The following is a 17,910-nucleotide window of genomic DNA, read 5'->3' as shown; positions in this document are numbered from 1 at the left end:
TGGATTGTCCTGAAAGACAAATACAAATAAAATTTGAAATTTATAGCATATCGTTGACATATTTAAATTTATTGTATTATTTTAACTATAATTTTGTGTTTAATTCAACATACAAATCAATTTTACTAAATAAAAAACATAAACTAAACAAACTATTAATTAGATATAATATTAGTTTGAATTCAATTATTATATTAAACACTGAATTTGATGACTGGAATTCAGTAAATGTTTTTAATATCAAACCAAATAATATAACAAATATTTATTATACGACTAAAGCCATCAAACTATTGCCAACCAATGATCAGTGTTTAGACGATTCAATGGACAAACCATTTGATCGTTTAGTTTATGAAAATGAAATCAATCTAAATATATTAAATTGTTTAGAAAATCAATATTTAAAAACCAATAGTTGTCTACCATTTATATTTCAATCAATAGATTTATCAACAAATMMTGAGATAACTAATTGTCAATCGGATGACAATATRTTTGATTTAYTTAAAARTTTTCATTCAAAATGTATGAAACAATTTATGAAAAGATGTTTCCGTATAATACCGGATATTAGCTCAACAACAGTCGGGTTGTCGTCGACGACRCTRAACTATACKGAAATYAATRTAATACCGAAACACAYATTAGAGCCACAAATCACTGAACAGTTAGCTATGAATTTTGAATCACTTATCTATGAAATGTGTGGTACTATTGGTTTATGGATTGGTTTATCTGTCATAACATTCAGTCAATTACCTAATTATATAAATAATTTACTCAATTGGGCCAAACATTTCAACGGCAATTAATTATTTAACAATCATTTATTTTAGTTAACTTATATATATTATACATTACAACAAAAAATAAGATTTTATTAATAAAAATATTTTAATATTTATTAATTAGCTATTATAATAATTTTATTATTTAAATTATTTATGAAAATCATTAATTATATTAATTTATTATTAATTTAAGTATTTAAATATATATATATATATAATAGCATAAATAATAATAATAACTATATCAATTATTAATAATTAACAACATTAATTAACTTACTATAATGTACTTATTAATTAATAAAAATTAATTAACTTTTGTTGTTAAAGTATAAATAAAACCATGTATAACAGTATTGTACCAGGGCAATTATACAAAATTAGAAACATATAGTTTTAAATTAGAAAATCAATTATATATTATATATGATAAATAAAAAACAATAAAAATAAATATAATAACTACTACTACTACTACTACTACTACTACTACTACTACTACTACTACTACTACTACTACTATACATAAATTCTACAATAATAATTGTATAAAATAATAACGATAATAAATTATTTTTGTAACTGGTACAATTTGTTATTATAAAATTTTATAAAAATTTAAGAGACTGGTAGAGAATAATTAATTTTTATATAACATAATAGAAAATAGTTTTTTATTTAATATAAAATATATTAATAAAATAAAATCAATAAAATTTGTATAAATAATATAATTGTAATATAATTTAAAGTATATTAGTTTATAGAAAATTATTTTTTACTATAATATATTTTATATGATATAACGTAATTTTAAATAACATATCAGTATAAAATTTAACTTAATAAACAATTGATAACATTAATTGACTTTTAATTATATTAATAGTACTATTAATTATAAAAAAAATTAATTAATTTTTTTTAAAAGTACAGCAAATTACTATTGTTATTATAATTACGAATTTATTTATTTTTTAATAATTTCTTATTATATCGATTATGATATTGTTATGTATGTTAACTGTTTAATAGTATATATATATGTGAGATAATAAAAAGAATATTTAATACATATATATTTGTATAAATATTGTTTATATTATTATACGTTATTAAAAATTAAAAAAAAACAATTGGAAATAAAAAACATTAGATAATATTGAAGTATTAGGGAAAAAATTTATTAACAATTTTTTGTGTTACTGCTACTATTACTACTACTACTAGAAAATAATAATGAAAATCAAAATTAATATCATATTATTATTGTGGATATTATTTATCTATACAATAGTTTTGCATACAATTAAATACTTTAGTTATAAAACAAACAGTGAATTGTATTTCAATAAATCTGATAATGTGTTTGATGTGAAAGCTATGCCATCGATAACACTGTGTATGAATTATATAAGAGATATGAGAAAATATATAGATTTTTGGATCATATAATTTGAATCAAATGAGTTTTGATCATATGAACTATACACATATTATTATAGTAATATATATATATATATATTTATTAAATAATTTATTTTATATATTTTAATGATATTATTATTATTAATGTGTTTTCGAATAAATAAAAAAGTATAATTTATTATTAATATATAAATTTTATTGTTTCTAATTTAGTTTTTTTTATATATATATTTATTTATATTTATTAACGAATAACAAATTGTACCAGTTACAAAATAATAATAACAGTCTAGTTTAATATTGTAAATAATTATAGATATGAACTGGTACAATTTGGTACCTCAATAAAATTTGGTGTCCTATTTTTTTATCTATAGATATAATGATGTATTGTTTTTCTGTTATCATAATATATTTATTAATTAATAAAATTAATTATATTTATCTATTTTATATATATATAAAATAATACTAATATTGCACTAAAAGTTTTTTTTTATAAATATTATTGCTATATACTATCTAATAATAATAAAATTTTAATAATTAATTAATACATTATTATTTATACAGAATTAATTTGTAATTATATTAATAAAAAATTAATTTGTTTACGAAAAAAATATTATAATACATTTAGTACCAGTGACATTTATAATTTATAAATTATTTTTTTATAAACATTTAAGAGATTGGTAGAAAATAATTAATTTTATATAACTTAATAGCAAATAGTTTTTTATTTACTATAAAATATATTAATATTAATAAAATAGAAACAATAAAATTTGTATAAATAATATATTATTTTTGTTTGTTTTTTCAAAAATATACATTAATAATAATTGTATTATAAGTATAAGTATATTAGTTTATAGAAATTTTATTTTTACTATAATAAAATAACTTATATCAGTATAAAGTTTCATAAATTAATAAACTATTGATGACATTAATTGAGTGTTAATTAATGTATATTACTATTATTTAGTAAAAAATAAGTTAACTTTTTTTAGTTGTACATTACTATAGTTATTATAATTATTTTTTAATAATTTCTTATTATATCCATTATGATATTGTTATGTATTTTAACTGTTTAATAGTATATATATGTGAGATAATAAAAATAATATATAATATATATATATATATGTGTGTAAATATTGTTTATTGTATTATTATACGTTATTATAAATTAAAAACGATTGAAAATAAAAAACATTAAATAATATAGAAGTATTAGAGAAAAATTAAATATTAACAATTTTTTTGTATTTCTACTACTACTACTAGAAAATAGTTATGAAAATCAAAATTAATATCAAATTATTATTATTATTGTGGATATTATTTATCTATACAATAGTTTTGCATACAATTAAATATTTAAAGTATAAAACAAACAGTGAATTGTATTTCAATAAATCTCTTGACATATTTGATGCTAAAGCTATGCCATCGATAACACTGTGTTTTAATACTAGTGATCAGTTAATCGATTGGTTATCTGAAAGTAATGATCCGTTTAAACGCATATTTAAATGTCAATTAAATACCCGATTGTGTAATAAATTTTATGATAAAAACTATCTGCGCTATACCTATACGGGTAAACCATGTTTAACAATAATGTACCAGGGTAACTATACAATGTTTAAATCAAATCCTTATATATTAAACAATGTGTTTAAAATACAACTATTGTATGATTTGCCAGTAAAACTAGTACTGACCCCAAGTAATACACCCACACATTTTCATCAACACATGGATACTATAGATAAAAAGACAGCGTTTTATGATTATAAAATACAATCAATTCTTCAACAATACCTACCGTTTCCCTATCAGACTGATTGCCAATACTATGATTTTAATGACGACAAACAATCATCTGATGGACGACTACTTCAACCAAAATCCCGAACTGAATGCATGTTAAATGTAATGACTGATAGAGAGTATAGAAAATGTAATTATAATTACTATTGGACTCAATATCTCATACAAAATCAATCATCAATTATATCTATTAATAATTATTATAAGAATATTAGTAATAATAATAGTAATCAAATAAAAAATTGTATTATTGATTACAAATTTTCACAATTGCTTACAAAATGCAAACCCGATTGCAATTATTATACTTATAATATTTTTAATACAGAATTTAACTATAAGATAGTTGACAAATATAATTATATAACAAATATATTAATTGGAATTGATATTAATAATTATCACTTAATAACAGTAATACATTCACCAGTGATGTCGTCAATAGCTTATTGGTGTGAATTGGGAGGACTTATGAGTATGTTTTGGGGATACAGTTGTTATTCATTTAGTATATTAATAATTGAAATGTTTTCACTGAAAAAATTGTTTACTAATAATAAATTAAAACGAATAATCAGTAAATTTAATATTATCAAAAAATATTTCAAAATTATTAAAAAAATTAAACTTTATTTAATATTTATTATATGCTTTACAATAATGTGTTGGCATTTATTGTCGATAATTTCAATTTATAAAACTTATCAAACAATAACTCAAATAAAATTTGCAACTAATATCAGAATACCAATGATTAGTATTAATATTATACCTAAAAAACCACATGCTTTACAATTATCTAATGATGACATCGATAAAGATTTAGACCATATTTACAAACATATTAATAGTTATTCAAAAATTATAAACATTAGAAAAAGACGAGTAATGCGACAAAAACTAAATAAATTATTAATTGATTGTCGTTTTTGGTTTACTGATGGATCATATATTGATTGTCCGGAAAGACAGATAAAAATGAAATTTAAAATTCTAACCAAATATATGAATATTTTAATATTTTCGTATGCAATAAATGATAATTATTTATTCAATTCAACATTCAGATCAATTTTAATTAATAAAAAACATAAAATAAACAAATTAGTTATTAAATATGAATCATTCAATTCAATTATTATGTTAAACACTGAATTTGATGATTGGATTTCCAGAAATAATTTTGATATCAAATTTGAAAATATTACAAATATTTATTATACGACTAAAGCCGTCAAACTATTGCCGACACCCAGTGATCAATGTTTAGATTCAATTGACAATACATTTGATCAAATAATTTATGAAAATAAATTAATTCAAAAAATTGATAATTGTATTGAAAATGAATATATAAAAACCAATAGTTGTTATCCATTTATATTTCAATTTATAGATTTATCAACAAATACTGAGATAATTAATTGTCAGAGTAATGATGAAAATATATTTGATTTATATAATAGTTTTCAATCAAAATGTAAGAAACAATTTATGAGAAGATGTCTCAGAATAATACCGGATATGAGTTCAACAACAGTCGGGATGTCGTCGACGGGATTCCTGAACTATACTGAAATAAATTTAATACCGAAACACACATTAGAGCCACAAATCACTGAACAGTTAGCTATGAATTTTGAATCCCTTATCTATGAAATCGGTGGTACTATTGGTTTATGGATTGGTTTATCTGTTATAACATTCAGTGAAATACCTATTTATATAAAACGTTTACTCAATTGGGCCAAACATTTTAACGGCAATTAATTAGCAAATACATAATTTAAAAAAAACAATATTCAAAATTTTTAGTTTTCAAAAACACCCATTACTTAATTAAATAAAAATGTATAAAACTTATAGTTAGATTAAAATCTCTTTATATATTCACAGTGATATTATAAATATATCTATTTAATCAATATTACTTAATTAATTAATTATAACTTTACTTAATTCAATAACTTTAAATAATAAAAATTTAAAATTATTTATTTGGATATTTTTGCAATTTATTCTGATTTGCTATAAATTGTGAAATTATTAAAAAATAAAAGTTTTTTTTCAATAATATATATATATATATATATTAATAAATAAATCTCTTATACATAAATATATTTTATACAAATTAGTTTTTTTTTGAAAAAATAGTTATAAATTATAAAAAATATTTTTCAGTTTAATGTATGTATCCATACTATTGGTATAATTAGAAATTATAAGTTAGAAAATAAATTATTATATTTTTTGTTTAATTTAGTAAAATAATAAAATACAAACAAATAAAATATCTAACATTAAAATAAATTTTAATAATTTAATAATACACTTTTTTAATACAGCATTAGCAAAATGTATTTTTATGTTAATAAATAATAAATTTGTGTACTTTAAAAAAAATTATACACAACTAGTACCAGTGTCATTTATAAATATAAAGTATATGTAACAGTTTTAATTTTATTATTTTGATTTTTCACAACAAAAAAACATCTAATTAACTGTTATTTATTTCATAGCTATAATTAATTATTAATATAGAGATTGTAATTATTGTAACTGGTACAATTTGTTATTTGATAAATATTAATAACTATTTATATAAAACATATAATCAATTGGTCGAAACATTTTAACGGCAATTAAAAAAACATAGCAATTAATTTATTGATTTATAATTTATAACTAAATTAATTACTAATTTAAATTTTATTTTATAATATTTATATTTATAACATTAATATTTACAGTTATAATTAAAAACATTATTACAACATTATCAATAGATAATTAAATAACATAATTAATTTGATAATTAAATTTATATATATATTAATAAATAATATAGTATCTATGACATCTATTTATTTGTTCATTTATTAAAATATTTAACAAAATTTTATGTTAATTTAAAAAATAATAATAATATAATTTATAAGTATTTATCTAATTATATATGTTATAAAATTATCTTTTTTAATTTGTTTGCAAAAACATCCATTACTTAATAAAAATTTATAAAACTATAGTTAAATTTAGATCTATATATTTATTATATGGCAATTGTTTTGTTATTTATAAATTTATTATTATATAAATCACATTAATATTATAAAAATATTTAAATTATATTTTTGCTATTTTTACTATATATACTGATCTTTGTTGTTTAAAATAGTTTTTTTTAAAACAACATAAGATATTTATTTTCATTTTATTTTTTTGAAATATATTACTTTATTTTTTTTAAATATATTACTTTATTTTTTGAAATATATTACTTTATTTTTTTGAAATATATTACTTTATTTTTTTAAATATATTACTTTATTTTTTTTGTAATATATTACTTTATTTTATTGAAATATATTACTTTATTTTTTTTGAAATATATTACTTTATATTTGCACAGTTAGTTATAGTTGAAACTTTACAGTATTTTATTTATAATATATTTCATAACATTATTATTTTTTTCTGATTTATATGTTTTTAATATATATATATATCAGGGTTAAGTAAGGGGGGGGTAGGGGGGGGTAAGGCCAAAATACCCCCCCCTAAGCTCGAGAAATTTGGATTTTACCCCCCCCAGACTTTTTGACCAAATTGGAAAAATTGTCGCTTAAAAACGATGAGAAATGACCCCCCCCCTAAAATTTCGGATTTTGAGATTTATAAAAATTTTAATTTTAGTTGATACTATTTTATTAAGTGTTTTTATGTTTTTAATAATTATAAGAATCTAATTATTGATTAAAAATAGTTAAAATAACGTTAAAACTCATCCAAAAATAACATTTTTTAATTAAAATAATCTAAAAAATTAAAAATTACCTATTTATTGAAAAGAGTAATCATATTACAATTTAAATATAAGTTTAAGATAGTTTAGGAAGTTAATAAAACAATAAATACTTATATTATAAGTTTTTTATTAATAATTTTTAAATTTAAATTTAAAAATATTTTCAATTTTATACTTAATATAACTAAAACTTTAACGAAAATTGAGTTAAATAAGTAGTATTCAGTCAGTATTTGTATAAAAAAACATTTTAAAAATAAAAATATATAATAAACTATAAACATTAAGTATTATTTAAAAAATTAATTGTTAAAAGTTAAAAATTATTAAAATACAAAAAATAACTCATTGTGTATCATAAATGCTTTTATCAAATATTTTTAAATCAAAAATACATTATTTTACTTTTTTGTAAAAATTTTAGTTTTTATTAATTTTTTAATTTTTTTTTCAAAAAATATTTATTTTTTTGTTAAAATTTAAGTTTTTGTTAATTTTTAAGTTTTTTATATATTTTTGGAAATTTTACCTATTTTCCTGGGAATTTATACGGGAACTTATGGGAATTTTATCGAATTTACATGGGAATATTCGGGAACTTAAGGAATTTTTAGGGAATTTTCTCTTGACCCCCCCCCTTGATTTTGGATTTTTGAAAAAATTGCCGTTTAAAAATGCAATAAAAATCTTACCCCACCCAATACCCCCCCCCCCCCCCAAAATTTTTCGAGAATTTTGCAAATTTTACCCCGGTCTACCCCCCCTAAAATCCAAAACCTTGCTTAACCCTGATATATATATATATACTATTTTAATTAAACATACAGTTTAATGCTAATATATAATAACTTATGTAAATATTTAAATACTAAGTTAAAAAAATAGAAATTAAATCAATTTGACATTAATTTTTATATTTTGGTAATTATTTTATATTAGATTTAAATAATAATTAAATATTTAAAAAAATATTATAAAATAATAACTATAATAAATAATTTTTGTAATTGGTACAATTTGTTATTATAAAATATAGTGTCCTATTTTTTAACTATATATATATATATAATGATATATTTTTTCTGATATCATAATATACTTATTAATTATTAATATTAATTATATTTATCTATTATATATATAAATTTATAATAATATTGCACAAAAATATCTAATTTTTTATAAATATTATTGCTATATATCTTAAATATCTAACATTAATAAATTTTAATAATTAATTAATACATTATTTTTTATACAAAATTAATTTGTAGTTATGTTTATAAATAATTAATTTGTTTACGAAAAAAAATCTTATAATACATTTAGTACCAGTGACATTTATAATTTATAAATTAATTTTTTATAAACATTTAAGAGACTGGTAGATAATAATTAATTTTATATAACTTAATAGCAAATAGATTTTTGTTTTACTATAAAATATATTAATAAAATAAAAACAATAAAAATTGTATACATTTTGTACCAGTGTCATATATTTATATATAAATAGTATATAAAATTAATTTTATAAACATTAAAGAGACTGGTAGTGATAATTAATATTTTATAACTTAATAGCAAAAACAGTTTTTTACTATAAAATATATTAATATTTAATAAAATAGAAACAATAAAATTTTTATAAATAATAAATTATTTTTGTTATTTTTTTGTTTGAAAATACATTAATAATAATTGTATTATTATAAAAGTATATTAGTTTATAAAAAATTATTTTTTTCTATAATAACATTATATCTGTATAAAGTTTCAATTAATAAACTATAGTTGACATTAACTGAGTTTTAATTACTGTATAGTAATATTAATTATTAAAATAAATTAACATTTTTTAGTTGTATATTACTATTGTTATTATAAATACGAATTTATTTTTAATAATTTCTTATTATATGAATTATGATATTGTTATGTATGCTAACTGTTTAATATTATAGTATATATATGTGAGATAATAAAAATAATACTTTTTATATATACAGTATATATATATTTGTATAAATATTGTTTATATTAGTGGGTTCGTTATATAGTAGAAACCCTGTCTTAAAAAATTTTTAAAATTATTTTTTAGACATTTTGGTTAAATATACAATCCTTTAGCTCAAACGAAAGCAAATATATTGTCGGATCACTTGTCATATAGCGGTGCCCGAATGTCAAAGTTAGGTCTTCCAAAAATGTATATTCGGCAATTTAAACAATTCCCCTGATATTATTCTTGAAATTTTATCAAAACTAAAAATGTGTAAAAACAATGTTGTAAATGTATAATTATTCTTGTAGAAGCTTGCCTCAATATCTCTTTGAATAAATGTTCAAATAGCAAATTTTATGAGTGTGGGTCTAATTGTAATGAAATTATGATAAATTTTGAATAATTCTTACAGACGTAAATAAAATGTAAAAATATTTATTTTTAACATACTACTTCACAGTAACCTCCTCTTACTTTTTATTATTAACAACTTTGAAAATATACGTTAACTAACAAATAATTACATTTATTACGATAATTATAGAGTTTCACGTAATTTCAATTTTGTGATTTCATTATTTTTAATATTCCATATCTTTCTTATTTGATGACTTAGATTGTCATAAAATTAAACACAAAAATCAACATTATTCAGCAATCGAATGATAACGTTTATTATATATTTTTAAGTACTTTAAATATAATAAAGCATATTTTTATTTAAGTGGTCATTTACTCTGAAGTCAATAAAAGTAGTTTCATTTGGAATAAAAGCTCTCCAACTTAAAAATTATTTTATTGAAAATTATGCCCTTACACTTTTATTATCTTTAATATATATTATGTCTGTGTGAGTTTCAATTTTTCATTTTTGGCGACTTGTTCTCGAGCAGTTGCTAAATATTCTTTGATGAACACATTTTTGGAAGACCTAACTTTGAAGTGTCATAAAGTTACGATCTTAAAAATTAAAAAATTAAAATCTATGGTTAATTGTTAAGATATTAATGGTATTTGATACTATTGTTTCATTGATTTTATTAATCTTCTCTTTTGTCCATAGGACACTATAACAAAAATACAAAAAATAGTATAGATATTCTGTGAGTCAAAATTGGTAGACATTTCTGATATTCGCAACTTTAAAAAATCACCATAATTGATCCAATTCACCAAAAATTATGAAAAAAATCATATATGGCTAAAAATATATGCAGAATTTAATGACAACTAAAAAACTTTATTATTTTAAGGTTTTATAGGCCTTTCTCACCATATATCGAACGCGCTAATATTACTATACATTACTATAAATTAAAAACAATTGAAAATAAAAAACATTAAGTAAAATTGAAATATTAGAGAAAAAAATTATTAACAATTTTTTGTGTTTCTACAACAACTAATAGAAAATAATAATGAAAATCAAAACTAGTATTATATTATTATTATTATTGTGGATATTATTTATCTGTTCAATAGTTTTGCATACAATTAAATATTTAAAGTATAAAACAAACAGTGAATTGTATTTCAATAAATCTCTTGACGTGTTTGATGTTAAAGCTATGCCATCGATAACACTGTGTTTTACTACTAGTGATCATCAGTGGATCAATTGGTTATCTGAAAGTAATGATCCGTTTAAACAATTACTAAATTGTGAATTAAACAAACAATTGTGTAAAATGTTTTATAATAAAAACTATCTGCGCTATACCTATACGGGTAAACCATGTTTAACATTATTGTACCAGGGTAACTATACAATGTTAAAATCAAATCCTTATATATTAAATAAGAATATGTTAATAATACGACTATTGTATGATTTACCAATAAAACTATCACTGACCACAAGTAATACACCCACGCATTTTCATCAACATATGTATAATATTAATAATACGATAGCATTTTATAATTATAATATACAATCAATTCTTCAACAATACCTACCGTTTCCCTATCAGACTGATTGCTATAACTATGATATCAGTGATGGCGACAAACAATCAACTGATGGACGACTAATACTTCAACCAAAATCCCGATCTGAATGCATGTTAAATGTAATGACTGATAGAGAGTATAGAAAATGTAATTATAATTACTATTGGACTCAATATCTCATACAAAATCAATCGTCAATTATATCTATTAAAAATTATTATAAAAATATTAGTAATAATAATAATAATAATAGTGTTATAAACAAATGTATTATTAATTATAAATTGTCTCAATTACTTACAAAATGCAAACCCGATTGCAATTATTATACATATAATATTTTTAATACAGTATTTAACGTGGATTCATTTAATAAATTTACTAATAAAAAGACTATAATAATTTCAATTAATATTAATAATTATCACTTAATAACAGTAATACATTCACCAGTGATGTCGTCAATAGCTTATTGGTGTCAATTGGGAGGACTTATGACTATGTTTTGGGGTTACAGTTGTTATTCATTTAGTATATTAATAATTGAAATGTTTTCAATGAAAAAACTGTTTACTAAAATTAAATTAAAACGAATAATCAGTAGTTTTAAGATTTTCAAAAAATATTTCAAAATTATTAAAAAATTTAAACATTATTTAATATTTCTAATATGTTTTCTAATAATGTGTTGGCATTTATTGTCGATAATTTCAATTTATAAAACTTATCAAACAATAACACAAATAAAATTTGTAAATAATATCAGAATACCAATGATTAGTATTAATACTATATTTACAAACCCAACTTTTTTACATTTATCTAATGAAGACACCAATAAAGATTTAAATCATATTTACAAACATATTAATAGTTATGCAAAAAGATTAACCATTAGATATAGACGACTAATGCGACAAAAACTAAATAAATTATTAATTGTCTGTCGTTTTTGGTTTACTGATGGATCACATATGGATTGTCGGGAAAGACAGATAAAAATCAGATATACAATTATAACCAAATATATGAATATTTTACTATATACGTATACAATAAATGATAATTATTTATTCAATTCAACTTTTAGATCAATTTTAATTAATAAAAAACATAAAATAAACAAATTAGTTATTAAATATGTATCATTCAATTCAATTATTATGTTAAAAACTAAATTTGATGATTGGATTCCACCAAATATGTTTGATATCAAATCTAATAGTATTACAAATATTTATTATACGACTAAAGCSRTCAAACTGTTGTCGACACCCAATCATCAGTGTTTAGATTCAATCGACAATAAATTTGATCAAATAATTTATGAAAATAAATTTCTTCAAAAAATTGATAAATGTGTTGAAAATGAATATTTAAAAACCAATAGTTGTTATCCATTTATATTACATGAAATAGATTTATCAACAAATACTGAGATAACTAATTGTCAGAGTAATGATGAAAATATATTGGATTTATATAATAGTTTTCTATCAAAATGTAAGAAACAATTTATGAGAAGATGTTTCCGAATAATACCGGATATGAGTTCAACAACAGTCGGGTTGTCGTCGACGACGGGATTCCCGAACTATACTGAAATAAATTTAATACCGAAACACACATTAGAGCCACAAATCACTGAACAGTTAGCTATGAATTTTGAATCCCTTGTCTATGAAATGTGTGGTACTATTGGTTTATGGATTGGTTTATCTGTTATGACATTAAGTGAAATACCTATTTATATAAAACGTTTACTCAATTGGGCCGAACATTTCAACGGCAATTAATTAGCAAATACATAATTTAAAAAAACAATATATTTTTGTAATTTTTAAAATTTTTAGTTTTCAAAAACACCCATTACTTAATTAAATAAAAATGTATAAAACTTATAATTAGATTAATATCTCTCTATATATATGCACAGTAATATTATAAATATATTTTTAATCAATTTCAATATATTTCTTAATTTATTAATTATAACTTAACTTAATTCAATAACTTTATATAATAAAAATTTAAAATTATTTATTTGGATATTTTTGCAATTTATTCTGATTTACTATAAATTGTGAAATTATTAAAAAATAAAAGTTTTTTTTCAACAATATATATATATATATATATATATATTAATAAATAAATTTCTTATACATAAATATATTTTATACAAATTATTTTTTTTTAAATAGTTATAAATTATAGAAAATATTTTTCAGTTTATTGTATGTATCCATACTATTGGTATAATTAGAAATTATAAGTTAGAAAATAAATTATTATATTTTTTGTTTAATTTAGTAAAATAATAAAAGACAAACAACAACAAAAAACTATGGATATAGACATGTACTTAAAAAAAATACAAACAAATAAAATATCTAACATTAAAATAAATTTTAATAATTTAATAATACACTTTTTTAAATACAGCATTAGCAAAATGTATTTTTATGCTAATAAATAATTAATTTGTGTACTAAAAAATAATAATACACAACTAGTACCAGTGTCATTTAGATATATATTAATATACAGTATATATATATACAGTATATGTAACTTTTTAAATTTTATCATAACAAAAAAACATCTAATTAACTGTTATTTATTTCATACCTATAATTAATTATTAATATATAGAGACTGTAATTATTGTAACAGGTACAATTTGTTAATTGATAAAATTGTTTCTATTGTATCAATAGATACAATAGAAACAACAAAAAATATAGTAAAAATTAATAAATAATTAATTAAAAAATATATAATTATTTTGATGGGTTATTACTGATATAATGTACTAATTAATTATATAAAAATTTATTATATATTAAACTATAGGACATTGATATATATATATAGAAATATTATATCTAATTATTTTGCTACCTGGTACAAATAATAAATATGTTTTTATTAAAAATATAAATTATTAACTTAAACAATTTTGTTTCTACATAGTAATGTATATGTAGTAATTGTAAGTTATTTTTTAGTATATTAATAATAAATTTATTATTACAAATAATATAGACATTTGAAAACAACACACATTAATATTTAGTGTACAGTAATACTAACGGTTTATATAAACTTATAACTTATATTATAAAGTATAGTATTTAATAGGGAAAACATTTTTTATAAATACAATCAATAGATAAGTAACATTATTATAATATTTTAAATATATATATAAGTAAAGTATTGTATTAAATAAATATTCATATTATTAGTTAATTAAATAATTAAAATTCTTTAAATTAAAAATAAATAACAATAGTATAAATAATACTTAAATACTTAATAATAAATAATAAGATTCATTATAATTCAATTATTAGATTATCATTGAATAATAAAACATTAAAAAATATTTCTATCAAATATAAAAATTTTCCTAATTATATACAAATATCTATATTGAGTCTGTTTGGTGATTATGATTCACAATATTTTAATACAATTCAATTAAATAGTATAACAAATATTAACTATACAACTAAATCTGTTAAACTATTGTCGACACACAATCAACATCATTGTTATCAATCATCAGTCGATGCATTCATGAATTTATTATATAATAATCAAAATCTAGAAAAATTAGGGAATTGTATTGAAAATATGATTAGAAAATCGTATGGCTGTTATCCAACTGGTAATCAATAATTAATAGATTTGTTAACAAATAATACGATAACCTATTGTCCGCTGAAAGCAATTGCTTTCAATGAACTATTAAACTATTATTTTAAATATAAAAAAATTATTTCAATACAGATGTTTATAAAATATTAGTGGATATGAGTCATACAACTATAGGGTCGGGACTTATGAACTATACTGAGCTGAATATAATACCCAAACATAGATTAGAGCCACAAATCAGTGAACAGTTATCAATGGATATCTATGGACTACTCTATGAAATCGGTGGTACTATTGGTTTATGGATCGGCATATCTGTTGTAACCATCAGTAAAATAACTGATTTATATAAAACATATAATCAATTGGTCGAAACAATTAAAAATAAAAGACAGCAATTAATTATTGTTATTTGAATCTATATAACTATATTATTAATTACTAATTGAAATTTTATATTTAAAATTAAAATATTAATTATTATAACATTAATATTTTATAGTTATAATTAAAATCATTTTTTTCAAATAGATAGCTCATAATTAATTATCATAAATAAAATTTATTGTTTATATTGTTTTTTACATTAGATTTATATATATACAGTATATATGAGTGCTGTTTATTAATATTATTGTTTTATTTAAATTAGAAATAATTATTTGTTAATATTTTATTTAAAAATTTATAATAATATCTGGTATTTGTATGTATTGTAATAATCATTATGATTATATTGTAATAAATTATTTTTTAATACTGTATACAGCATTAAATAATATAATAAAAGTTTATAAATATTAATAATTAATTTTTAATAATAACAAAATACAATTAGTACCAATGTATTTCATATCTATAATCATTTACAATATTAATTAGACTGTTATTATTTTTGTAACTGGTACAATTTGTTAGTATTTTTGTAACTGGTACAATTTGTTATATTATTTTATTATTCTAGTAAATAAATATATTAATAAATAAAATTAGAAACAATAAAGTTTTAATGATATATTGTGCTATTAATAATTAATTAACTTTTTTTTGCTAACGTTTGTTATTATTATATTACTATAGTTATATTAATTTTTTTTACTAATATATAATTATATCTTAATGATAGTATTATGTATGTTAGCTGTCTTATTGTACGTATATATATATACAATATATTTTAGATGATAAAAAATAATATTTAAAAGTTATATTTTAGAATAAATATTCTTTAGATAATAAATATAAAGTTTTATCAAATAATATAATACAAAAATTAATTTTAATAATTAAATAATACTATTAGTATCAGTGTAGTATAATTATATAATAAGTTTACTGTTTTAAATATTTTTTACAAAATCAAAAAATCTAACTAACAATATATTAAATTTATTAAACTAGACTTTCATTATAGAATTGTATAGAAACTAATAGAAAATAATAATGAAAATCAAAACTAATATTATATTATTATTATTATTGTGGATATTATTTATCTGTTCAATAGTTTTGCATACAATTAAATATTTAAGTTATAAAACTCACAGTGAATTGTATTTCAATAAATCTAATGAAGTTTTTGATGTTAAAGCTATGCCATCGATAACATTATGTTTTACTACTAGTAATCACCAGTGGATCAATTGGTTATCTGAAAGTAATGATCCGTTTAAACACATAATTGATTGTAAAATAAATGGCCGATTATGTCATAAATTTTATGATAAAAATTATCTGCGCTATACTTATACGGGTAAACCATGTTTAACACTATTGTACCAGGGTAACTATACAATGTTTAAACCGAATAGAGATAAATAAAAAAATTCAATACTTATACAACTATTGTATGATTTGCCAGTAAAAATGGCACTAACATCAGGTAATACTCCCACACATTTTCAACAACATATGTATAATATAGATAGTAAAGCAGATATTTATAATTATAAAATACAATCAAATCTTCAACAATACCTACCGTTTCCCTATAAGACTGATTGCATTAACTATGATATCAGTGATGGCGACAAACAATCAACTGATGGACGATTAATACTTCAACCAAAATCCCGAACTGAATGCATGTTAAATGTAATGACTGATAGAGAGTATAGAAAATGTAATTAATATTACTATTGGACTCAATATCCTATACATAATAAATCATCAATTATTTCAATTAACAACTATTATAAGAATAATATTACTAATAATAATAATCTTATAAACAATTGTATTATTGATTGCAAATTTTCTCAATTACTTACAAAATGCAAACCCGATTGCAATTATTATACTTATAATATTTTTAATACAGTATTTAACCTGGATTCATTTGATAAATTTACTAATAAAAAGATTATAATAATTATAATTAATATTAATAATTATCACTTAATAAC

The 17,910-nt window shown here is 19.0% G+C and overlaps 1 pseudogene; it reads left to right on the top strand.

The window, feature by feature from the left end:
* Positions 1 to 15,660: 15,660 nt before the first annotated feature.
* Positions 15,661 to 17,910, top strand: part of LOC128962022 (aldehyde dehydrogenase 1A1-like) — a 7,870-nt pseudogene continuing 5,620 nt past the window's right edge.

Source organism: Oppia nitens, unplaced genomic scaffold (genome assembly GCF_028296485.1).
Source record: "Oppia nitens isolate AA-2021 unplaced genomic scaffold, nextdenovo-longstitch-racon4-pilon3 scaffold64_pilon_pilon_pilon, whole genome shotgun sequence".
Lineage (NCBI taxonomy): Eukaryota > Metazoa > Arthropoda > Arachnida > Sarcoptiformes > Oppiidae > Oppia > Oppia nitens.
The sequence above is the reverse complement of the archived record's forward strand: the minus strand, read 5'-3'. Positions and strand labels throughout refer to the sequence as shown.